This window comes from Zosterops lateralis (genome assembly GCF_965231275.1).
Source record: "Zosterops lateralis genome assembly, chromosome: 1".
NCBI lineage: Eukaryota > Metazoa > Chordata > Aves > Passeriformes > Zosteropidae > Zosterops > Zosterops lateralis.
The window spans coordinates 60,771,281-60,797,589 of record NC_139762.1 but is presented as its reverse complement, the minus strand read 5'-3'; the positions used below and the strand labels follow the sequence as shown (position 1 = coordinate 60,797,589).

Here is a 26,309-nt window from a genome sequence, read left to right as displayed (position 1 = left end):
TATGCTTACCAAAGGATAAAAAAGTTGACATGTACAAATGGGTAAAGTTGATGCCATATGGCAATTTATGACCTATGTAACTTGTAGATGTATGTATTTTCTGCAGATACTGTACACAGAGGATAAAATTCAACCCCAGTTTAGGTAAGGTAAGAAAGTAGTGGGCAAGTTAATGGGTTCCATTTCTACCAAGCCTCCTGTGCACTAAACAGGCTGGGGTGTTTCCATATCCTTGAATTTTGGCAAAAAATTAGTGTGTTAGTGGAAGAACTAAACTTAGCCATTTTTACCTTTTTTGTTTATCATTAAGATATACCTGTTTCTGAGAAATAGTGTAGACCATAGGTAGGCAAACTGTAAAAGTGTGCTGTTGTGGAAGGATTTCACTGTGTTGTGCAAACAATATGGTGTTTTTATCTCTGCACCATGTCCTTCTGGCTCTGTTTTCCAAGCAGGGAATGCTTGTCCTTTGCATTTTCCTGAAACATTTTCATCTTTAACTTAATCACTTCTTTTTATCCTGCTCTGGTAGCCTCTTTTGTAGCTGTGCAAACTTGTATTCCTAGAGTTACACTCATGTTTTACATATGCCCTTTCCTACATTTGTAAAAGTGGACAGCATTAAACTGCAGTTAATCTTGAGTGTCTGTGTGGACTAAATCAATAATTTTAAAGTTCAAACATTAAAACAATGACTGTTTCTCAAGTGTGCTTAAAAACTCGGCAAATTCAGAAGAAAGCTTTATCTAAAAGGAAACAGAACACATGAAATGTGGGTGAATTTGCACTGGGCCAGCCTTAATTCCCTGTTGTAACAACTTAGTCATCTGTGAATAGGATTGTCTATAAATAAAGATATTAGAGGAAAAGTATTTATACAAATGCATTAGATTATTTCTTGTTTCATCTTTTTTCAAAGAAATGTTGAGATGGTTATTTTTTCTACTTTAGATGTCTTCTGTAAAAGAAAATTTTCCTTAGGATTTGTCACTTTTTTTCTCTTTAATGCATGCTAGAATTTTTTCAGTGAGAATTGTAGTCTTCTACAGGGTGGGAAATGAAAGCCTCTAACTTCTACGCTTTTGCATGAGGCTGTCCATTTTGAAAGAGCAATGTCTGATTAATTAGTTGCTGAAATCTTCAGCATGTGGGCCAAGAAGAAACATATTCAGGGGTCTGTGTTCATTTGAGTCACAGTACTGTGCTGCCCAGAGCCCCTGTTACCTGCAATTTTTTATTTTCTGAGCTGTACTTACCAGCCCCACTGACCTGGAGCTAAGGCATTACTTCACTTCATGTTAGCATGGATGATGCAGATAGTACTCCTTAGTTTTGGGGACAGTTTTCCTTTCAAATGCAAGCATAATCCAGAGGAACAAAAATTGCTTTTTAATCAGAAATATTGTTAGGTTAGAAAGAATAATACAAGAAAACAGTAGTTGTGGTTTTGCAATTGATTTTTTTACCAGCACATGTAATGGTTTAACCTGGGTGGGAACTAAGCATCACATCCTTCTCCTCCTCTGGAGATGGGGGGTATGTAGTATTGCTGCTCTTTTTATGAGGAAAACCTTTGTTTTCATTTTGCTGGGACAGGGAAGTGGAGCCCTTTGGGGCTGAGAAGGTGTCACTGGTCAAGCAAAGGCCCCTGAAACAGCGCAGGTAAAAATCTGTGGTACCTGCATCCACGTGCATCTATATGTGTATATGTAATGTAAGTTTGACAGTTAGTGATTGCAGCTTATGGCCAGACTCTGTAACAGAAGTACTCATTTTAATTTGGTTATCCTAACAAAAGGAATTGGTGTTAGGAGACCATGGTCCATCTGAGAGCTCATCTACAGGATGGCCTGGTGCAGGTACAGCAAATGCAAGTGTGTCTCTCATTCTCCCCATTTGTTTAAAAATAGCAGGGGTTTGGTTTTGTTTTCTTTTCAGGATGGGTTGTTTTTGTTGTTTGTGGGGTTTTTTTGTTGTTTTGGTTTGGGTTGGTTTTGGGTTTTAAGTGCTTTAAAAATGCAATTCTAGAAAAGAAAAGAATGTATCACTGTTACTCATTTTGAGACTAGTCTGTCTCCTGTCTGACTGGTAACTCTGTCAAGAATTTAATATTTGGAAAATATTTTCATGTTGCAAGCAAATGCCCTTTCATGTCCAAAAAGTTGAATAAAGGTAATATTTTTTTCTCAAAAGAAATTGGGTTTGCCCACAGTGCATCAGCAGCTTTGCAGTCACTCTCAGGATAATTGAAAAGGCTGTAGCACTACACATATCAAGATGTTTTGGTACTGTATGTGAAATTCAAATCCATTCAAGTCTGAAGAAGTTTTTTGTTGATTTAAGGAGGGCAAAGGCAGCAGGTTAATTGAGTGTGCTTTTTGGAGAAGTACATCCAGAAATAGGTGTCTTTTTAATTTAGGTAATGGGGTGAAGATAGCTGGATTAAGAAGGCATAGTTTAGGGAAAAAAAAAACAAAACAAATCCACCCCTGCTTTCATGGAGGTGATCCTCTGTAGGTTGAGGGCAGAAAGATGTAATTTAGGATTTGTACTAATTAGACAATCATTAACAGTAGAAAGGAATAAAGAAAATGATACACTAAGGTGCTTTATATTGTTTTCATTTCATTCTTAATCTTATTCAGGCTTATATAGAGAAAGTTCATTAGCAGTGGTCATAGATCTTGATAATGCAACTGTTGGCTTATAGGTGAAGGTTATTTTGGCATGCACAGAGGTAAAAGAATTTGTATTTACAGAAGGAATTCCTCTCTGCTAAATTGGAGGAGGGTCAGCCTTCATGAGCCATAAAACATATATGGGCTGATAGCATGGGTGGGTATCAACTTCATTTATTGTTAAACTTAACAATAAACAGTTAAGTTGGTTAAAATGTCTTCAGCAATATCTCTTAATATTTTACACTTTAAGCACTTAAAAATATCAGTGGGGGACCACCTGTTTGTTGGGTCCAAATCTGATGAATAGCAAGATTTTCTAGTTTGGAGTCATGTTTTCAGAGATCATGTTTCACTGCCACCAGGTTTTGTTTGGGGATATTTTGAAATTCTTGGAAGCATAGGATGGGATGCTAATGATGAGCGAAAAATATTCCAAAGCTGAATCTCGTAATGGTTGTCAGAGTCAGAGGGACTGACTCAACTTTTAAATGGCAATTGAGTGCAGAGACATTTTCAAATTACTTCTTGGGGTTGGATGTAAGACCAGGAACCATTCAACCTGTTGACCACAATTGTTTTTAGAGATTTTTAAAGCTTTTCACAACTTCTATACAGTTTTCACAACATGTTTCCAGTCCACAAAGTACTAGCATTCATCTGGGGCTTTTATGTGTTCAGTCAGAGTAACATTTGTAGTCCTGACCCAGGAAAGTCTTTCCCAGTAAAGGCCAGGGAAGTATGTGTTTCTGTTATACTGAAGACGGCAGAATGTAAGCAAGGACTTAGTACATGAGCTTATATTGGTCTAATTTTAGGGCTTTTGAATAAATATGCTTTTCTTAAGCTTGTTTTTTGGACTGTATTCACTTCTGATATAATCAGGCTTCTCACCTTCTTTCCTAAGCTCTGCTGTACTTTGCTTTTATTTTATTTTTCCCCATGCCCCTCCCAGGAGGCTGTAGTTTTGTCATGAATACTGCTTTGTTAGTACAGTAGCAGATGAGATGGGTGGCAAACATTTGTAAAGGTAATCAAAAGATTAAGGTTTCTAGGTCAACAGAAATATGCCTCCAGTTACTTCTGTATTTCAAATAATGCCCAAATAATATCATTTATGATATTGCAAACACAGTTAAGTTAGAAGAACCTTTATAAGGTTTTGGGCACAAATACTTAAATGTGACAAACACCAGCAGTGAAATTGTTCCTCAGTAGTGTGGACATATGTTCAGAGACTCCACCTGTTTACAGTATTCACTTTGGAGTGCACCATGTTGTATTAACAAGACAATTTCTACAGGCTTCTGTTGTGGTTGTAAATACTCATCTACAGAACTTCAGCTTGGGGGCCTGAAGATGAAAATAAAAATACAAAACTCAAGAATAATTAGGTAATGTTATAAACCTCACACAAGGGCAGAAGGGGGAAAATCATGTCCACTAAAATAATATTTAGAAGTTAGATGTAAAGCAAAAAGAAATGATAACATTAGCAAATTTGAGTTCAAACCTGAGAAGAAAAAAGCAACAACCTGATGAACAAAATATATGGTTATAAAGGTATAAATTCTGGCAACAATTATTGGAAGTGGTAATGTTTTATAATGAACATGTCAATAGAAATGTTATGGTTTGAGGAGAAAAACTCTTAGAAATGTTTCATTTCACTTATCTATATTTATAGGTGTGTACTGTGTGTGTAATTATATATGAAAACACACATATATATACAAAATTTATCTATTTATATAGATATATGTATTAAAAAATGGTAAGTGAAGTTGTGTTTGCATGTATTCATTGTACTGCCCAAACAGCTGAGTGACAAGAGCGTCAGCCAGGTTTCAATGTGTGGTTATCCTCACTTCAGTGTTATGCTTTTGGTTTCTGGAAGCAGTTGCAGTTTGGTCCTTGACCTTCTATCACTTTTGGAGATGTGCCATACAATCTTTGTTTACAGTAACAAGCATGGAAAAACTGACTTCCTGACAGTAATGCTGAAGTCTAAGTTGAAACCACTCACAGGTGAAAAAACATAGCTCTTCCACTTTGAACTTGTAACATGTTTGATGTAAAATGCCCATCTAAAACTGGGCAGCCAAGGAAAGGACACCAGTCTTTTGCCCAAGACCAAATATTAACTGCCTTGTCTGCAGTTTCACTAAGGATTTGGTTATAATGTTTTCTGTGTTTTTTTCCTTGAGCAACATAAAATTTAAAGTTGCCCCCCACCCTTCCCCTTTCTCCAAAACTGGCTATTAAATTTTTTATAGGTATGATAATAATTGACTGAGCAGGTTGTGGACTTGTAGCTATTGTATCTGCAACTCTGATCTCTGCATGACCTCTCTACCACACAGCTCTCTCCCAGGCAGGTAAAACACATAAGGGTTTGTAGGTTGGTTTATATGAATCACAGAATTGTTGACTGGTTTGGGTTGGAAGGGATCTTTAAAGATCATCTACTTCCAACACCCTGTGCCATAGGCAAGGACACCTTTCACTAGACTGGATCAATCAAAGTCCCATCCCACCTTGCCTTGAACACCTTCAAGGATGTGGCATCCACACCTTCTCGGGCCAGCTTGTTCCACTGCCTCACCACCCTCACAGTGAAGAACTGTTAGACTGCACAACTTCTTCCTTTCCTGAACTTTCCATCAATTTTTCTAGTGTCCTCTGTTCGTTAACCCAATACTAATGACTATGAGACTTTTTAAGGAAATCAGGGTATTTGCATGAGGAACCTTTGTGTTCAGATTACATTCTCTTCTAGAGGTGCTGGTTTACCTCACAAAGCAATAGTTGAGTTTTGGAGTCAAAATCAAGGTCCTTATGCAGAATGAATGTAAATCTAGTGGAAGATGTATGACACAGTTCAGTGGTCATGTTTTTGGGAACATAGCTTAAATGATGTGTTTTATAGCAATTAAATATTCCAGAATTATGTCATAGTAGTGTTATTTTGCACTTTCAAGAAAATAAAGGGGAATTATAAGATCACTGGAAATTCAATGACAAGTGAGTTAGTGAAGCATTCCTATTTTACTACAAGGTGTACATTTTAACACATGCTTCCAAATACTTTTTTCAAATGTTATTTTATTTTTACATCATCACAATAGTTACAGTCTTCTACATTAACTTATGTCCCAACATGTTTTACACTGGCATATACATTATGACAGTTACTTTTGAACTGTGAGAAATGTTTGGCCCCAGGACTAACTTACCTGTTGGAAATAGTTTTTAGTAAGTTAGAAGAATAATGGAAATACTAACCTTAGGAAACTTTCACAAATGCAGAGAAACTTCTGTGGTTTTCAGTGTTGTTTATCATTTGGTTGCATTTCCATCAATGTACCACATTCTGCACAGTTAACTGCTCTATTTCTGCTCCCATCCAGGACTGCTGCTGAAGTATTCTTACACAGTTTGCAGACTTCCAACAGGACAAGGCTTAAGTTACATAGACTCAGTCTTTTAAAGTATGTAGGTATTTTCTAGCATACAACAATCAAACATCATTCAAATTTTAAAGATAGCATTTGTACTCACACTGGAACCAGGTTCTAAAATATTATTAAAAAGCTGGCAAATACAAGCATGCGTGGCCAATGCTGAAATACCTGAAACTTTGGGAGGGTAATTGCAATAAACTGTCCATCACACATCCATGGAAAATTGAATTAACTAGGGAAATTTTTCCAAGAGTAGTATTGCATAGTCAGTGAATTCAAATAAATTGTTCTGGTTTCAGATAACTGAAAGAGAAAAGTGCAGAACTGTGGTGCTGAAAATACAGAAACACCGTTTCCCTATTTTTTTTCACATGTATTCACTTAGACGGCCTAGGCAGATTCTAGTGTATTTTACTGAAAAATTCTACTAAAGAGGTGGAATTGTGGTTATTTTTAACTGTTTTGAAAACTAAAGTGTGTCTTTTTTTATGAGGAGGTAGTTAAATCTCCATTCCAGACACCCTACAGCTTAGCAAGGAGATGCTAGAACATGGTTGTGTAGAAGCCCATCAAGTAGCAAAGGAATTTAGCTGTGACCACACAAAACTCAAATGATATCTTACCTTACCAAAGAGGTACAAGGTAGATAAACTGCTTTTGGCATTTTGAGTTCTCAGATGACGTTGACCTAAGTGTCTCTAAACTACGGCAGTGTGTGTCTAGCCATACCCTGTGGCCACTAAACTTCTGCTGGTGTTTCGTGTGATGAGTAGGGATCTTCATGCCCTGGCCAGTAGCCAGTATGGCTCAGTACTTAGGCCCATGTGCAGCTCTGTGGTTTTTGCTCACTGACATATGTTTGTTTTGATTTGAATCCATAAGTTTTGCACGCTTGAAGTTCACTTTGAGGTTTCAAGTTCAGTGAAACGTCAAGTTTTGCCTGGCTTTTGGGTTGAAACCTCAAGCCTAATGATAATTCTTTCTCCATCTGCAGATTACAGAGAGAAAGGTCATTGAAAATTGAACCCCAAAGCCTGATTCTTGCTGAGAACCATCAAGTATGCAACAACTCCTTGCAATTATATGTTCCCATCAAATTAGCAATTTCACTGATATACACAAGTGTGCTAGTGGCATTCTACTCTAATTGAAAACATAGCATTTCTCCAAGTAACTGTTATTTTTCAGTTCCTGCTTCCTAGGTGGCACTGTTTAGTGCTACTCAGGGGTGCCAGGTTATGAGTATAATAAGGAAAAACTTAGATTTGTAGCTGGTTCTGTTTTTTCTGCCCAGTCTCTGCAGCGCCCATGCTATGCTTAATCAGGGTGAAATTCTTCTTCTTTGACTTCAGGGACTAAGACCCAAAGTGGAACTCTTCCCAAAAGGAAAACCTTACACCCTAAAGATTTCATTTTCCAAACCCAAAGGTTTGTTTTCAGTGGTGTTCAACACATCACACTTACAGGGATCCATGTTGCATTGGAGTATTGTACTGAGCAGAAAATTAGCCATACAAAGAAGTATTTGCTTTAACAGCATCTGAAAATTACTCCACAAAATTCAGTAGCATTTAAGCTCTCATGAATGAAGATTATTTTGGGCTTTCTGTGTATTGCTCTGATTCTTCATGTTCATCTAGAGTCTACTCAGCTGCTGAATCTTTGCTCTGAAGCCTGTCCCCTGTGGACAGTTACACCAAATCCAACATAGCTCGTGTATCCCTAAGGCAGCACAAAGCTGCACTAATATGGAGCAGGATTTGTCATCAAATGTTTGAGAAAAGGTCTTCAAATCCTGGCACCAAATTGGTCCTGGGAAAAATTTTATTGATGACTTGTCAATGCAGCATCCAAAACAATCCCAGCTCTTTCCACATGTTTCAGCCCAAAAGCTTTCATGTGAACACAAGTAATGACAGCAACCCAAAATTTTACCTGTACCCTTGGCTGTTCTGTTTGGACAGCTTCTGAGTTCTCCATTCCCTGAGGGGGAGAAAATATGCTCTGGAGCTAAACTGAGAAAGTCATATTAGACAGGTAATTTAGTCTGCTAGTAAGTTACTTTGAGAGCTAACAACATCTAGCAGAGTTAAGGACCTATGTTAGAGGTTTGAAGAGGGAAGAAAGCTTGTTACCCATGCTGTTAACAAAGCATTTATTGGGGAGTTTATCTGAAGTATAAGAATTAGATTTGCAACCACTATGTGTATTAGGCTGTGTCTCACATCAAGTCTTTCTTCATCTAAACCTTTTTACGTTTCTGAGGGAATTATGACTGGTCTTTCACTTTGCAGTTCTTGTCTCTTCTGCTTCCCCCTTCCTCACTGACACCTAACATGACTGTGTATCCCTGGATCTTCCTTAAAGATACATACATTGTGTACCTGCATAGGAGGTTTTTCACAACATTGTGGATATATATTTATATACGCTAGGGCCCATTTTCCAATTAGGTCTGACTGAAAAATGTGTCTTGTTTATTCTGAATAAACCAACATCCTTCAGGTACCATGTTGGTTCAGCCCTAATTCTGACTTCTGAGTATAGTTTAGGTTTCATATGCAAGGGATCTTTCGGTTTTCTCCTTTTTCTCATGGGGAACACCTGGTAGAACACTGGAATTGTTATCAGGGTTTTGTTATCAGGGTTTTGTTATTTTTAATTGTTATTAGTGCTTTGGTTAATAGATGAAATGGAAGCATCTGGAGATTAAATGATAATAATGTGCTAACAATTTGGAGGTGCTACTAATTTGAACTGAACTTGGTTAAATTCATATGAAAAGTCCCTTTATTCCTTTGTACCTTCCCTGTGCTTTCAGTGGCAGATCTAGGAAAATATAAGCAATTCTGCAGTGCAGTGAAGGCTGCCTATATAAGAAATACAGAATGAACATTTATTTCCTGCACATTTATTTTCCCAGGGCAGGAGGTCAGCACTGGAAGAGGTTATGGAATCTCCACCTCTGAGAGTTTATAGGATGAAGTTGCATCTGACCTGATGTAGTGTTGATGATATGCAGGAGTCTGACAAAGTTACCTGCAGACGACCCTTCCAACCTACCTCTAAGTCAGAACAGATAAATGAGTTATTGGTATCACGTGGGAAAGTTCATCAACTCCGAGTCATGAGCTGCTGCAGCACTGTCTTAGAAACCAATGAGAACAGACTAGAAGCCATTCAGAGACATGCTGTTATGATTGTTGTAGGTTAAAAACAATGGGTCTGGTCACCAGGACATCTCTTCTCATCTTGTAATCCAAAGCCCTGAAGATATATGTTTTGCTACACTCAGTTCCTGCCTCAGTAATATTTATATTTTGGACTGAGAAAGTAATCCATAACCTGGATTCTCCATATTAGCTGATATTGCATCTGAAAGTACAGTATTGTGTTGATTAGCTACAGTCAGAATTTGGATATTCCTCTATAGTTTTCATCAAAGGTTTGCCAGTGCTGAAATTATTAGCCCCACAGGTGAAAATGCCCTCAGATGACTGTGGTAATTTTGTGATTTCTGTACATGCAGTCCTGTGCCTCTCCTGAACAGTAGCGGCACTGCTGAGGCCAAATGCTGCTACTGGATTTTACGTGGAATGTAGGCAACTCCTAGGTGCAGCCCATTGCAAAACCTCTTTCTGAGAGGACCAATGAGAACAAGCTACAACTACCTTGTGCAAATTTTTGCAATCTGCTGTTGCGTGAACAGTTGGGAGGGTTGAAATCAGCACAAAAGAGCACTTGGGTTCTGCTCCGATTGCGCTTTCTTGTGTAAGGGTTAAGCGTGTCTCTTCTGTGGGAATTCTGTGCTTCATCTCCATTATGTAACTTCAGAGATTGCAATGGGATCCTGTGCAAAGCAGCTGTGTGGATTCACGACAGCTCTCTTCCTCCATTTCCCCGCCACCGTGTACAGTTTCAGTGTAAAGAGCCAGGGAGCGCAGCACTGCGAGGTGGTGCCCAGCTTTTGCAAACAAAGGGAACGGAAGACTCTGTGCCACCTGCTCTGTCTCTTGAACAAATGTTAGGCATAAAACAAGCTACAAAACACTGACTGTTTGTTGGATGATAACTTTGTGAGCAGCAATTCCATCGATCATCGAGGTCAGCTTTTCTGCTTTTGTTCACTGGAGTGAACCAGTCCCTCGGTTCCAAGCTCCTATAGGCAAGATGGTAAAGCAGCCAAGGATGTTAACTGCTTGGTGCCCTGACAGTAAACAGTGTTACGGAGCTGCACGCTCTCATTCGAGGGCTGCCAGAGGTGTCCAGATGTTTCTGCGTTAAACAGGGTGGCACAACACCTCTGCAGGAATTGGCAGGCAGGAATGTTTGCTTCTTGGCTTGGACTGAAAGCTTTTGCGTCTGCAGTGTGAGGAAAAGGTTGCCACCATCGGCAAACCAGGGAGAGTCCTGTTGTGTCCTTATGTGAAAAAGAGGAAAAAACTCTTCTGCTCATTTTTTCCTGATTATTTTGTGGGCAGTGTATTTACTAAAATTACCGGTTGAGGAAATGGTGAACGCCTCTGTGTTTCTTGCTGTAGTTGCTCATTGAGTGTGGGGCTGAGTGGAAAAGGAGTAGTCCTGGCAAACAGCTTATTAGTCTCAAATAAATTATTCAGAATGCAGGTTTGGATACAGATTGCAGGGAATGATAATGGAGATGGTTTTCTGAGTCTGTTCATGTTAGAGAGACATGGAGTATGCTTTTCAGGAATTCACTTAAGTGCAATCAGTTTAGAATAACATAGCCTGGAAGTAATATTGCTGCCATCCAGCTAGTGTCTGTGGAACAGCATTCTCCTGCTTCCTGAAGCATTGGCATTGAAGATGGATAGATATGGAGATATTTATATTTTGGGCTGCTGCCTTGTTTTTTTGTTTTTTTTTTTTTTTTTTTTAAGGGGAATTCATTCTAACCACTAGAGAGGGGCATGTTTCGGTCGAGATATTCCCCCCCACTCCGAGTGAAATACTGGACCACATCAGCATCCGATTTGGGTGCGTCATGTGGTTTCTCATGTGATGCTGGTCTCACTGCGCTTTGGAGAGTGAGCCTTTGTGACTCCGCACTCTTGGACAGTAGCATCCAGCAACATAGGATACTTTGGGGAGGGAGAGGAAAAGAGGCAGACTCCCAGAAAAGCCCGAAAGCCCAGAAAAATAAAGTTACGACAATTTGTTATAGTTATTGTTTCTTCTTCACTGTTTTGGCTTTTATTTTTTAATTCTGGGTCTTCCCTTTCCTCCGTTCCTGCAGGCATAAAGCTGCACCATTTGGAAGAAGCGAGACTGTCTTTCCTCACAGCTCGGATGATGCTACACCGCTTTCGACAGAGCCTGCTTTTCCCTCCATTTACCTGGGCGGCTGCTGCTCCTTCTGCTGCTGCTGGGGCTGCTGCAGCCTGGCTGCCTGCGCTTCACCCTGGCTTGGCTGACTCGAAACTCTCTCGTCTGCACATTGCTAAGGAAGAAGAGCGATGGAGCCGCGTATTTTTTTATTGGTTCTGGAAGCCAAGGGTTGCAATATGTGATGATTTTGGGGTTTTCTGCGGCGGAGGGGAGGGAGGAGAAAGGAAGGGTGTTAATCTAGGACAGGGTGGGTGAAAGCTTAAAGAAATATTATGTAAAGTAATCCAGTGCTCGACAAGGGCATCAGCAACAAGAATCCAGCCTCTGCTGCTCCAGAGGATTAACATGGGGAAGTCACAGTGCTGCAGTCGGGTTTCACCTCAGTGTTGTGCTGGAGATGGATAAATAAGGTATCGGTTGCATCTGCCTGTTAAGGCAAAGCCAAGAGAGAAGGAGAGAGCGAGCGAATGCAAATGCAAAGGAAGAAGAAATGCTACGTGCTGTTTGTCTGATTCTGTGGATTCTCACTGCAGAGAGGATGGCTTGATTAACAAAGCAATGTATGGACGGAGGGACTGTAAATTGTAGCTTGAGCGCTCCTGGTGCTGTCAGGGAGTGAACTGATGAGTTAGGTGGCTGCAGGAATATCCCCAGGGAAAACAGCAGCCTTGCACTCTGTGTGTATATCTGTGTATGTACGTGCTTTTGTGTGTGTGTGAACATGTATAGAAATCAAAGAAAGACATTTCTGACCAATTTACAGAGGATGCTTGTCAGTTTGCTGGGTCAGACTTGATTGCAGCTTGTATTTTCAGCTCTGGCTCTACACCCCTTTCCTGACTGAGGTGGCACTTTGTGAAAACAGATGGTAGGCAGTATTCTTTTAAGAAATGTGAAAGCAGATCCTTTCCACTTAACACCTTGAGGCACTGAGTCTTCTGCACTGTGCTGAGAGAAACCGTGGGGTTTCGTTTTCTCCATCTTAAAATCTCTATAAACACAGCTGTATTCAGTATGGTGAAAAATTCTATACTGTAAATAGAAATGTGATCAATCTAATCAAAATAAATGTATCCCAGATGACTTCTAGACCAGCTGGCTACCACAGTCATCAGATGACTAAATCCTCAACTGAGCATTTGTATTCAGTGTTATACTTTCCTCTTTTTTTTCTTTTTCCCGTTTTTTCTTTGGTTTTCAAAATCAGCCTCTAATTGAAAAGGATTCTTCATATATTGAGAAAAGGCAATGCTAGCATTTGGAAATTGATTTCTGTGTAATGTAGCTGGATGTATTTTTTATTGTGGAATCTGCTTGGGGTGGTTTTAGAGCAGATAGACTTGTCACAGTACAGGAATATTTTGTTTGGTGGGTAGCTCAGCTTGGCCATAGCTGAACAATGCAGAAACAGGGAAAACAAGCACTGCACTCAGCTAGCAGGGCTTGGCATGGATTCTAGCAGCTGCCTACCAAGAAAGACGGGGTTTTTCCTTTCCTTTTTTTCCCTTTTATACAAAGCCATAGACCATAATGTCATACTAAAATGTGTATGAGGGGATTTCCCAATAGTCATGGTGAGCTACCCTGCAAGACGCCCGTCTGGTCCTTCCACTATCTGTTTTCCAGCCTACAAAGGCAGCCCTGTGTGTTGAATTGTATTTAGCCAGCTGTTGGATAGCATTCTTGTGCTGGGGGCTAAGGAGTCTTATTACTCCCAAACTGTAGTTTTCTGTTTGCTTAAAGAGAAATAACTTTGGCAATACAGCAGGCTCTGCAAAGGAGTTTATGCCACTCCTAAACCTTTCTGAATCTGTTTTGTGCTTCTAACTCGGGCAATTTGAAGCAAGCAAGGAGGGAGGAGGAGAGACTGAACTCACAGCTTCAAAGCTGCAGAGATGAGCAAAATGTCAGCAGCTTGTAATTAGGAGCCCACGGTTACGTCAGTGACTGTATCTCTCCAAGAACTGCTATGTGATGTGTGCCACAAAGCAAAGGAAGACTCTCACAACCTGGTTAACAAGCCTGGCTCACACAAGAAAGAGCAAAATGGATTAATGAATCTGCTGTGTTCCTAAGTCATATATGGATGGATTACGTGCACAAGGTTTACTGAATTCTGCAGCAGTGAAGACTGAATTATGGCACGCATTCACCAAAAGTGCAAATCCTTCAGGAAAAAATGCAGATGAGCAGTCTATCCTTGAAAATTTCTTTCTAAACTCTGTCCTGTACAGGCAGCTGCATGACATGGAGGCGTGCTCTGAAGGAAGAGACCGGCGAGCTGCACAACACAAAAGTGTTTAACATAAAGGTGTTTAAAAGGAAGGGTGCAATTAAGCACAAAGCAAGCCTGCTGAAGTTCTGTTCTGGCATTACAGATTTGATGCTGAAATACCACCCCAGAGGAGACCGGCTGGGCTCTGGTGTGGTTTATATTAAAGCTTCTCTGGTTAAGAGTGAGGGGGGAGGGACAGGGCTTCCTGCAGCATCTTGCAGCCATGCAGAAGTCCCCAGGGCTGTGGGAAGCAGGAGGGATGGACGTGCTCTTAAAGACACATGCCCAGATCCTGCCAAGGGGCTTTCTGACCTCTGCAATTATTTTTAGTTCTGTGAAGGCAACTCGGCAGTGCTTAAGCAGTGAGATTGCAGGGGGAGTTTAATCCGCTGCGACTGGCCTTTCTCTGTGTCATGGCTGGAAGAGGTTTATGAGGTTTTCATCAATACCCCTCTGCCACATCCAGCATGCATGTCTGTCACTGTTCCCAAAGACCAGTTACTGGAGGTCTGGTGTGCTTCCCTGCTCCCAGCAGAAGTCACTTGCAGTTCAACAGCTCTGTTGCAGTAGCTCTTTAATTTACCAGGATAGGTAGATTGTATTACACAAACAGTGGGGGTGGGTGGTTTCTGCTTTGGTTTTGGTTTGGGTTTTTTTTTTTTTTGGACTGTGAACACAAATTTGTAGGAGGAGATGACTCTGTATATTAAACCAATAGCTCTTTGAATTGTGTGTAGTATAATTTAAATATACTTACTTTAATTAATAGAAGGTTACAAAAGCTGGCATTGTCTGGGGCTGTTTAATTTACATCTTAGGTTTAGTCAATGAGCATAACCTGCCTGATTAGAACAGTGTATTCTGCACAGCCAACAGGGTGGAAGGCATTATTTTGTTTGTGTTAGTTCAAACAGCTGGTCATTAATGCAGTCCCCATCTCCAGAGTGAAGTGCTAGTGGACATGAATGGCTGCCTGATTAATGCTGCCCCTCGATGGGTCCTTCATCCAGCAGCGATGCTCGCAGCAGAATAATGCAGCGGGATTTGATTGCGCTCTAACAGGGTAGTATGTCATTGTGTCACCAAGCCATCGAGGTTATTATGGGGTAGGGCAGACAGACGGGACAGTGGGGTTACTAGACCGTGGCATTTTTAGAAATGCAGGGCTGACCTACTTAGAGTTATTCTTGCTGGCTGGCAGCTGCCTGGTGCGGGGCTCCCCCGGATAGGCTGCGGCTGTTGCTAGGGGGAATTAGCATGAATTTTTCCACATACAGACTCAGTGATTGAATGATAAAAGCTGACTGGAATTAAAGAGATTCGGTTCAGTATTATGCAGATTTATCTCCCTCACTTTTTTTTTTTTTCTCTCTGTCAAATGCAGAAAAAGGAGCAGAAAACAGTTTGTTTCCATTTATTTTTGACCTATTTTTTTTCAGGGGAGGGCAGAAGTGTTGTGAATTTTTGGTCTTAATTTAATATTTAGATCTTAATTTAATATTTAGGCCGTTGAAATGATATGATAGTGGGCATGCATCTTTAATGTATGGAAGATTAAAATTCTGCCTCTCTGGAAGGGAATGAAATGAATATATTTTGTGTTCTGGTCAGGCTGCCACCTCTTTTTATTTGAAGCCATGTCAGATTCTTTCATCTGGAAAGGGGAAACATATACCAGTATGTTATTGCATAACATTACTCCTAGCTATTCTTAGCTATCTGTACTTCAAAAAATTAGTCCTGTTTATGCTAGTGGATGAAATTAATCCCCAGGCTATGCCATATGTATGTGGAGACAGATGCCCAGGGTAGCTGCAGTGTTGTGTGTCATGTTCATCTGAAAAGGTGTTTACATACTGCAGGCTTATCAGCACTGCATACCTAGCAGAGTGCTGATGCCTGACATGTAATCAGATCAATTAGAGAATTCTTCTGGATTTCAGAGTATTTTTCAGGCCCTGATATGAAGTTGGATTCTCTAAATGGCCTTCTTTTATTTATCCATATCTGCCTAAAACAGTGTTATTTTTTCAGAGAACTCTCTGCTCCCTTAGGAAGCAAATAAAAACAATACTCGGTGAAGAATCCTTTGATCTAATCATGAATATTTCCTTTGTTATTATCACTAATTATAGAAGATCTTTGTTTAAACCGCTATTTCCCTCTGTGTGATCTTTTACCATGGAAAGAAGTTAGTGCTTATAGTTTTAGTGCTTATAATTTAGTGCTTATAATTTTAAGTTAAATATTCATGGCAGTGCATCATGACATCACACTCAAAGAAGTGGGAATTTTCAAAATATGACACAGTGGGGGAGGGGAGAAAAGGACCCACATGTCTTTGGAATTGCAAAATAAAAAATGTGACTCCACTGCTGAAAACTAGTGAACTCGTTTTTGTCTGAAATGGTTTAATTTCAAATATTTGGATGACTGAGGTACCTTTTAGAGGGGTGTGAACAGCTTGCACATCTGAGGTGCCTTTTAGAGGCGTGTGAGCTGCCCTGTGCATCTCTCTGAACAGCTAGCTGCTTCCCTGGAACCAGAGCTGTCCAGCCTTGGCCCGTGGAATTTATTGGGAAGGTATAAAAAATTGAAACCAGAAATGGGGACATGAATTTGAATGCATTTTATGGCTGAGGCAAAGCATTCAGTTCCTACAGAGCTGAATTTCCTATGTCTTTTTCCTGGCATTGATTCATTACTGAAATTCACACCACTTCCTTCTCTGCTCCTTCCCGAGTCTCATGGAGTGACAGATTTTTAGAGAAGTGAAAGTGAGGAGGAGCACTATTTGATGGCCAGTAATTGTGTTTGCCTTGTCTATCGTTGGAGGTTACTCCAGAAAGTTGTGGTCCCACTTCCCCCAGAAATACTCTCTTGATCACAATCTGATGTCCTGCACCACTTTCCTGCAGGATGTTGCAGGATGCTAGGCAACAGATACCCTTTGTCTACAATTATCTCTTGAGGTTCTTGTCCTTGCTGGTTATAGCCAGTTGTAGTTTCATCAATTTCACCTGGGATATTAGGTGACTTGGGCTTCAGCAAATTGAAATAAGCTTGCATTACTATATTAATGCAGTACCCCATTTTCTAGGAAAAAGAATTTGAGTGTTTGGTATATTTGTGCTGAAAGATAAGGAGTTCAAAGAAAAGCAACAAACAAGATAAAGAATATATTCTTGGAAAAGAGTTTTATCCTTGGTGTTTATTTGGATTTCAACAGTTTGTTTATAAAAATCATCAAATCAGACAGTTTAACAAACCATCAAGTGACATATTAAATATAAAAAATGTAGTGCGCCAGAAATTTTATTCAATGTAATTACTTTACTGAAAGTCTCTTCAATGAAAAATTTTCCAAACAATTGAATGTGTGAATGATGTGATCATAATACTTTGGCTAATTATGAGTAGCAGAAATACGGAGTTAATGAAACAAACCAAAAATCTGAGCTCTGTGTGTGTGTGTATAATGCATAAGAAACAGGATGCCAGAGGAGTTTGAAATACATGTCCTTGTTGAAAGTACTATCAATTGTGCAATTCTTTTGAAAAACCCATGTTAATCACTTTCTGATGATCTCCTCTGAGATTTCTATTCTTGCTACAAGTTGCACCTCTTACCTTGAAGTTTCTTACCTACAAAAGATTGTGTTGTATTTTTCAACATTCTTGTACCATGACCTCTTCTGTGAACTATGAAAGATCTATTATGCTGAGTTTCATGCTCTAGGGTGGCTAAGTGAATGCTGATTTACTGGAAGCATATGCAGGCAATATTTTTTTTTTATCCCCATCAAAATACCCAGAATCCTGCCTCCATTTGCAGCTGTGAGGTGGCTGTACTGCTTGGTGTATTCCTGACATCAAAGTCTTGGCCAGTCATGGATTTGCTGAGCATTTTGTGATTTTATGGCAACTTTCTGTTTTTCTGAAAATGATCAGAGGATACAGGATATAGAGCAACTCATCTAGATTCCCATGCCACAAGGAGTGAGTTGACTCCCAGCCTTCACCTCCTGCAGGGCCATACAGATCAGTTCTTCTGTAGCAAATGTGTTTCAATTACAATTTCAAACCAAAAGTACCAGGAATTGTCTCATATTTCTTAAAAGACTGGCAGTTTGCACATTCCTTTTATTGCAGTGCAGTAGGGAATACAAATGTTTAACAAAATAAAATAATCCTTACAAGATATTTTTTCTTTGATCCATGAACATGGAAACAAATTGTGTAACAAACGCTCCTGTAACAGCCAGGAGCAGCATTATCATGACTCCCACATTCCTGCTCTTCCTGCAGCCGTGCATGTGTGTGCCTGTGCACCCAGAATTGCTGCATACATGAAGTGTGTGGGTGTGTATACCAGACACAAGCAGAGCTTGCACAAACACAGCACTGAGGCGTATAGCATGTAATCACAGTTGTCTCAGTGTAGCACCAAAACCTGTGCCTCTAGATATATGATGCTGGTATTTTCTATGGTGAAAAGTGGCTTAACATGAAATGTAGGCAGTTCTGATGTGTAGCACCAGCCATTGTGTTAATGCTGTCATCCCATTCAACACCAGCAAAGACAAAGAAAAAAAGAATTATGTTAAAGTGTGATAGAAGGGTAACAAAAAGGATAGTGTGATGAAAAATGGGGTATACCTAGATAGCTGTGTTTCATAACCACTCGTGCCTTTTGTAGACATGTAAAATGTAATGTATGATGGGCTGTTTAAGACACAGAGGGATATTTTATATTTTTGCTAATTCTTCCCTCCTGCTCTTAGGCCACACCTACTTCAAAAGTGAATCCAGACTCAGATCTTGACAGAGATCGTGACCCTGTTGAAACCAATGGCTGTTTTATTCTGGAATTCAGTTGGGCCAGACTTTCATCTCTGGTATTTTCCCTTGAACATGTCTTTTTTCTATACTTTTCCTCCAAAGTGTGGTGTTTCTATTTCTACTATTTTCCCCCCTATGTTCCTCTGAAAATTCTTTGAAAGCTTACATTTTTTGTTGAGCAATTTACTATAAATTTGCTCTTGAGTAGGAGAAAATGTGGGGAAATATCATTTCACTCCTGAACTAGTAAAATAGGGTTGCACTGAGTCTCAGTAATTATGTTTTTCTGAAATCTTCTGCTTTCATGATAAAATGTCTTTAGTTTTTAATGAAAGGGAACAGACAGTGAACAAAACAAATATTCCGAGGAGATACCAGTCTCTTAATAGGCTGCAGAAACTCGGGTAATGAGATGGCTGATGTCTTGACCTACAAAGCTAGGGCTCTTAGAAATGTTGAGGGAGGCAGAATGCAACAATTTCAAACAAGAAATACTTTCTAGCTCTCTAGCCACTTGTGCTGTTGTCATCATTAAGGTTAACAGTGATATTTATTTTTTTTTTTGACACTTTAGTGTTGCATAAACAGTACTCACACCAATATTCAAAGAAATTATTCATATGGAGCTAGGTATACCACAGTCATGATAGTTATGTCTGGGTTTGTCGTGTTTTTCTTTGTTATATACAGACACAGTAATTAGGATCTTTTGAGGTCAAAATATTTTTGATATTTTGAAGTTGGAGACATTTGAAATAATGGCAGTTAGTAGAGGACATTGGAGGTAGATTTTTTTTTCTGCAGTATTTTATCTGCAGAAAACATGCAGAATGGAGGAGGTGGTTTATGGTGCTGCTGTTATTTTGGTTGATTGAAACGAATGGCTGGTGAATCTTGATGTAAATCTCCTGCTCCTGACCTCTACAGATGGCAGTGTGTTATAGATCTCAGCTGCAATTCCTGCATGTGTGGGCTAACACAAGTATACAGTGTTCTAGCTGAACTATAATTGTTGGTGTGTCATCTCCAGCATCTCTTCATATTACTCCTTTAAAATCAAAACCTACAAATTGTTCACAGCTGCAGATGAGATCACAAGTTCCAGCCTTTGTTTCTTCACCTTGCAAAGCAGGTAAGATTATGCACCTTTATGAGTTTTCTGAGTATATCCCTTTTATAAAGAAGAAGAAGTTCCAGCACACTTCTGTGCCCTATTTGCTGTGTCATGGCCCACGGATCTTCTTTCCATCAAGTTTGTTATGTTAAAAGCCAGGGAATCACACACTTGCCTTCCAAATCGACTTTGGTTCCTTGGCAAAATACTCATTAAGATCTTTGTGATTTTTGTGATTGTGAAGAAATCCTTGCAAACATTAAAAATAACCTCCTCTGGTGCCTATATTTGTATTATCTATTCACACTTGATATGAGTTTAACTGAATACGAGATATGAAGATTAAGCACTGCCCTATGAAATGTTTTCTTTCCCTTGTTTTATGAGGGTAATCCCATTTCTTTTAGAAGCAAGTGAATGGCAGGTCAAGGAGCCCAAATGAACAGATGATCTTTGATTTCACAAACCAGAGATTCATGTTATGATGTGTTCCTAAGAAGTAGGACAGGGCACTAATGCTGTGCAGATCAACTTGGTTGTGTGTTTTCAAGCAGCAGACCATCTGAAATCAGGGCTATGAGGCCGAATGAAATCCTGGCCCTGGTGAAACAATTGGGAGAGCTGGGTTAACTGGGGCACTCCTACTTCAAAGGGGGTCTCTAAAGTTTCAAGTATTGCCAGCATTTTGTTCCTTACTCTGCTCAGCCCAACTGATGCTGTTTTCAGCTACTTGGCAATTGTAAAGAGAGGTAATGCTCTTTATTTAAATCAGCTCTTTGGCTTCTTGTTCACCTTAGGCAATCCTAGGTGTCTCCTACTAGTATAGACTTTAATAAGAGTTTGAAACATGCAAAAAAATTCAGAAGATGACCAGGATTTTGGAACAGAACTGCTGTGTAGTTGAAGATTTCTGGATGAATTGGGCATTTCTGTTGCAGAGCATGTTAGAAGAAATGCAAGGCAGTCAGAAATTTTGGCTGTATTCCTGTGCTTCATAATGATGGAAACCAGTAAATTCAGTTGAAGCTCTGAAATTTTCTTACTCCATGGATCTACAGCCAGGGAAAAAACACTGTTCATCCACTAGATCAGTTCTGCACAGGCCCTTCAGAGCTTAGGTTGTCACACCTATTGCATGCAAATATTTTTACACATTTGGTTCGTCTTGTCATTGAGCATAAGGACTTAACATCCCTGCTGATTTTTGAGGTCTGTGATTATTGATGGATTCTAGATGGTAGCCATGCCTTCCTGATAGCCACGAGTTTATTATTTAATGTAAGCCCTCACATATGCATTTTCTTAGAAAGGATGAAATGGCTTTTTGTCACTCCTTAATCCTACGTCAAAGGGTAGAAAATGCCAGGTTTTTTTCTGTGTGAGCTGGATGGACATCAGAGATTCTTCTCTCTCTTTGGGTCTCACAATCCTGCTTTGAAATGTCTTTTAAAGAGATGAAAAGGGTGTAGTTGCAGCTTTAAAACCAAGAACTTTTCACATTACTGAAATAAATAGTTCTCCCTTTTATTTGGGGGTCCACATTGAGATAATACACAGAAGCAAAAAAACCCATGGATGACTTCTATTTTATTGTTTCCTTACTTCCCACTCTCCCCCTCCTTAATTTATTTTTGGGGTCTGGAAAGAAAAGCATGCTGAAAAGCCCCAGTGTATTGATGTGTGAAATTGAAGGAGTTGCTCACTCTTATGATCGAGCCACTGTGCCCTTTGACGGGGTTAAGATTAAAAGAAATATACTGGAAAACATGTACCTAAGTATGAAAAATTCCTTAAATTCAGGGTGTGTTCATACAAAATGAAGTTTCTACAGTGTGGAAATCATTAAACCTGATCCAGAAAAAATGCGAGGTGCCCCAGCCATTGAGATGCGAATCTCTTTAATCCGCACAAGCATTAGAAAAATCTGAAACATGTGAAAGTTCAAAAGCTGCAAAGCCATTACATGACTTCTTATTCATTTCTCAAATATTGTAACTTTCTATTGAACTGTGAAAAGACTTTTTCTTATATATTTTTTTCTTTTCATAAGCAATAGATCAGTCACTCACTAATGTGTTACTGCACATTGTGAATCTGGAAGTTTCACTTGGTTATATCTACTTGGATATAATTTTAAAATTATTTTTAGAACATTTTATGTAGCATTTCAATGGCTGGTAACTAGCAGCTTTTCAGCAGCTGCTGTTAGGGAGGGGGAAAAGGGCATGACTGAGTTCAATATCTAATTTTTTTTTAAGATCCCAAGCAATTTCACAGTACATTTGGAGGTAACTTTAATGATTAGCTCTAACTTTGCATTATATGAATGCATGGTAATTAAAAACCAAACCAAATAAAAATCATAACAAAACCAAAGCAACAAAAAATGCTTTTTTTCATCTTAACTTTGCATCTCTGAAGTACACCAAGAGGAGTTTCAAATCCAGTGAAAACTTCAGAGAAAACAGTAAATTACTATTTGCAAAAGAACAGACTTGGTTGGTAACAGAAATGCTTAGCCCAAGGATTTCCCACTACCAGCATCATTCTAAAGTGCACACATGTCTAGCTCCAGGGGCCAGAATATTTATGCCTGGTCCCAGGGTGTCTCCCTGCTGCTGCAGTAGCCAAATCTCCTGCAGAGGCTTGGACAGTCTGACAGATCTGGCTTTCCCTCTGTGGGAGTATTAATTTGTTTTGCATCTGCAATTGTAACATTAGGTTCATTTTTGATCCTTTTGCCCTTTCTGTGGTCGGTTATACAGCCCTAAAGTTTTCAAATAGTTGTCTCTCACTGGGGTATGAGTCGTGCTTTAGGCTATTTGCTTAAATGCAGTATTTGTTGAGATAAAGCTGCAGGGAAAGGGAGGGAGACCCATGTCTGATGGTTTTGTTCTAGGAGCTGCAGGGATGTACTGTTACACTACAGTTTCTGAAACAATAATAGATCTTCACATATAGGATAGCAGGCTTTCTTTAGGGTAAAAAAGAATAGAAAGTGTCACATTCATTTGTCATTTGAAAATCAGCCACAAATTTTTGTCAGTGAAACTCCTGTGAGAAGACAGTGTAATTACTGAAACCAGTTGGAGTTGGGTTTTAAAATGGCAGGCAACTGTAGAATCTGACAAAGAGACTTTTTGAGTCATTTACCACGAAAAAAAACCCAAAAAACACTTTAAAAAGACAGGGAGAGGCCTGTTTTCCACATAAAAATAGTTGGCAACCTGACTTTCTTTGACTTGCCAAAAGATGTATCAGAGGGGCTGAGGTAATCCACTAATTTCTGAGGTGGTGGAGCAGAAAGGTGCGAGTGGGCTACAGATAGGAGCAACTGCAGGAACAGAGGGAAAGGTCAGCTGAGAACTCTGGGATCTCTAGAGGACACCACATTCTCAAGCAATTTTCATCATTTAGAGTTATAAAACCTAGTAAAATAAGTGTCTCAAACCTGTGCCAAAACCCAAAGAGTTTGAAGGTAAACATTAGATAAGAATTAGCTGTATTCATTCTGTCCTTTGCTGCCAAGGCCTCACAGCAAAACAAAGGACTATTGATCAAAAAGGTCATGTAGAAGAGGGCAAGGTTTGAAGAAACTGTATTTAAAAAAAAAAAAAAATCCCAAATGAGACAAATACAAAAATAGTAACTCAGAGATGAATGGAGTTCTGTACATCAGGCGTTTCTCACATGCATTCATTTGTCTGCACAGATATGGTGAATATCTATCATTTTCTTAGTTTGCACAGTGACATCTCCCTCCAGTCTCCAGGGCTTGAACTGGGGAATAATTACAGGTACCCCTCTAAATGAAGTAGAAAAAGAAGCAAAAGAAAACATAGTGTTGTGCTTGGGTTTTCCACTTGGTGCTCTCCACATCTTTCACAGATACTTAAGGCTGCTCACATGTAAAGTGGTAGCCAGTGGTGACTGACCTATTATTGAAGTATTTAGGATTGCCATAGTACCAGCAGCAGCAGCTGCTAAGGGATATTATATGAACAAGCTGCTGTTATCTTGATCTTCTTGACCAGAAAAGCTTTTTCCTTTCCAGGAGGTTACGTGGTAAAGGGGAATAATTCTTTGTAGCTGGGATCTGCAACTTGTCTGCCTCTCATACCCTGAAAAAAAAATTAATAAAGGGCAATTTACTTATGTGAGTGCTGCTGGAAAAAAGGCTTTAAAGTCCAAGAGATTGTAGTGTCATCTGCAGACAGCAGTCTGCTAAGTGTGTTTGTGTTTTGGGGGGCAAGCAGAGAAAGAGCATTGCCTGTGAATGACAAGTGCCAATCTCATAATGTCATGTTACCATTGTGGATGAATAAAGAAAAAGGCCCATTATATTATCTCTAACTAGAAAGCAACTTAACAAAGAAATACTCTGTGTTGTTAGTGAGAGGAAGGATAGACTTGTGGTTAGGACACAGGAGTTGCTGATTCAAATTTCTGGCTCTGCAAGAGACTTCCTTCGTGGCCTTGGGCGACTCGTGCTGCCACACTTCAAAATGGGGGTAGCACCCAAACTGGAGAGAGAGATTTCCTAGAGACATACCTTCCCATTGCAGCACTCGAATGGGTACCCAAGTGGACAGATCCTCAAGATATTGCAAAAAGGTCTTTTGAAAATGTGCAATAAAATTAGGAACTATAGAGTTTGGACTTTTTTTTCTTCTTGTTTCTTTTATATTTCTCCCTTTCCTCTCCACTCCCCCATGCCCCTTCTTTTCCTTCTTTTTTTCTTGTCTCTTTTTCCTATGAAAGTCTGGCTCTCATGCTAGTTATTGAGCATTTGAGAATCTGATCCTTGACCTCCCTTGGGATTCTGACTTAGTCATTTTAAGTCCTGGTTTCCCAGCTGAAAATGGAGATAACAATGCTTTCTTTATCTGACTGCCTTCAGTTTTGTCTCTTTAGACACTGAAGCATTGGGGAGAGGGATTACCTTTTATAATATACAGGTATTTCACCCAAATCTTTGAGGGGGGATTGAAAGAAATAGGAACTTTAGGCATTCGTGTGATAAAAAGAGGCACACAAATGGTGGTAGAAGCAGCCATTTTGATTTTTAATAAGTGATGATCTCAATTCAGTAGTATTAAAGACTATTATAGAAAGAGAAGACAATTTGGGTCTGAGTCAGGATTTCTTCAAGACTTGGGAATGTTGAGATTGAAACTTGTGGGTTGAGCACATCTCTAACCAGAGTTAGATTAGAGTCTGTGTTGAAGTATGTTTTCAATTATATTCTGTTAGAAAAGTAATGCTGAAATTTATCTTAAGTTGTCACAGTGCTTCAAAGCATGGGCTTTTCCTCTCTCTAAGTCCTTGAACAGACGCAGGATGTGTTGTGGCAAAACTGTTTCCAATTAAGTTGATGCATTCTGTTCTTTAATGTTTCGGGACTTTAAGTTAGAGAAAAATCCTGTAGCCAGAGTTCAGAAGGATGATTCAGATAAATTTGCCTGGACAGCAGTCATTTGCCTGAGTTTCTGTGGCTGCACTGTGTTGGGTCATCAGGGTGACACATAGCCATGAACTTCAGTGACATTCTGTTGATTAATATTGACTGGGGATCCAGCTCTTCTCTGAGGCAGGTCACTGAGTGTAAAAGTGGGAACTTGAAGCATCTGGGTTAAGGGAAAGAAGATATTCCAGCAAATTTCTCTGTTGCTTGTCTTTGCTGTAAATCTCTGCTTAAGTGTGACTTGTATAGCTGAACAAGTTCTTGGAGTTCCAGGCATTTTCCCCTAACTATCTGAAGCATTGCTCTTCATTACCCATCATTTCATGGAGTGCTATGCTGAAAACTTCTGTCATGCTGAAGATTAAAAAGGGATTAAGAGGGTGTAATGGGCTTTCCAGATAAATGTACATACACACATAGCACATTAATTGTTCAGGTTCAGTTCTCTAACTCAAATACTTGCACATGTACATTTGACACTCTTATTTGTCGGTCCTTGGAGCTGCCTCTGCAGGCATCCCTGAACAACCTTCTCTAGCAGCCTTCTGTATGTTCTATCTCATGCATGTTGCCTCCATTCCTGCAAACTGCTGGCTTCCCTGCTGAACTCTGGCTAGACAGGTTATGCCAGAACTTCATTTGACTCATTGATATCCACTGCTTTGCAATGACTGGCCTGCTCAGTTCTGTTTTACCTCCAGGAAAATTTGGGACCACTCAGGATACATACTCAAGCTGGCTTTGGCAAAGGTAAAATATATGTGGAAACATGGAAATGATGATGAAAATAAATCTCTGCATCTTCATGTACTAAATGAAGAATGAAACTCTTGTGACATAGGAAAAAATGGTCAGTTTCTTACTCTGGTCATTATCCTGTTGCAGGAGTATGTGTGACTGGCAGTCAGTGCTAAGTGAGTTTTGGATTTTTTAAAATTTCATTAAAACATTTTGGGTTTTGTTGTTTTTTGTCTAGTCTTTAAGAATGAGGTGTATTGTGGATAAATAAATTACTGAAGAAATTCTCCTAATATTGCCCACTTAGCTGTAAGAAGTTTGTGCAAGTATTCAGTAATCCATTAACCATTCATAGGAGATATAAGGAAAAGGCTTCATGAATTAC

The 26,309-nt window shown here is 39.5% G+C and overlaps 1 long non-coding RNA gene across 1 annotated transcript in view; it reads left to right on the top strand.

The window, feature by feature from the left end:
- Nucleotides 1-16,046, top strand: part of LOC310914355 — a 172,312-nt gene extending 156,266 nt beyond the window's left edge. The window contains exon 6 of the long non-coding RNA XR_014591010.1: nucleotides 11,400-16,046. This is a non-coding gene — a long non-coding RNA (uncharacterized lncRNA). The remainder of the gene's footprint in view (nucleotides 1-11,399) is intronic.
- The last annotated feature ends 10,263 nt before the right edge of the window (nucleotides 16,047-26,309 follow it).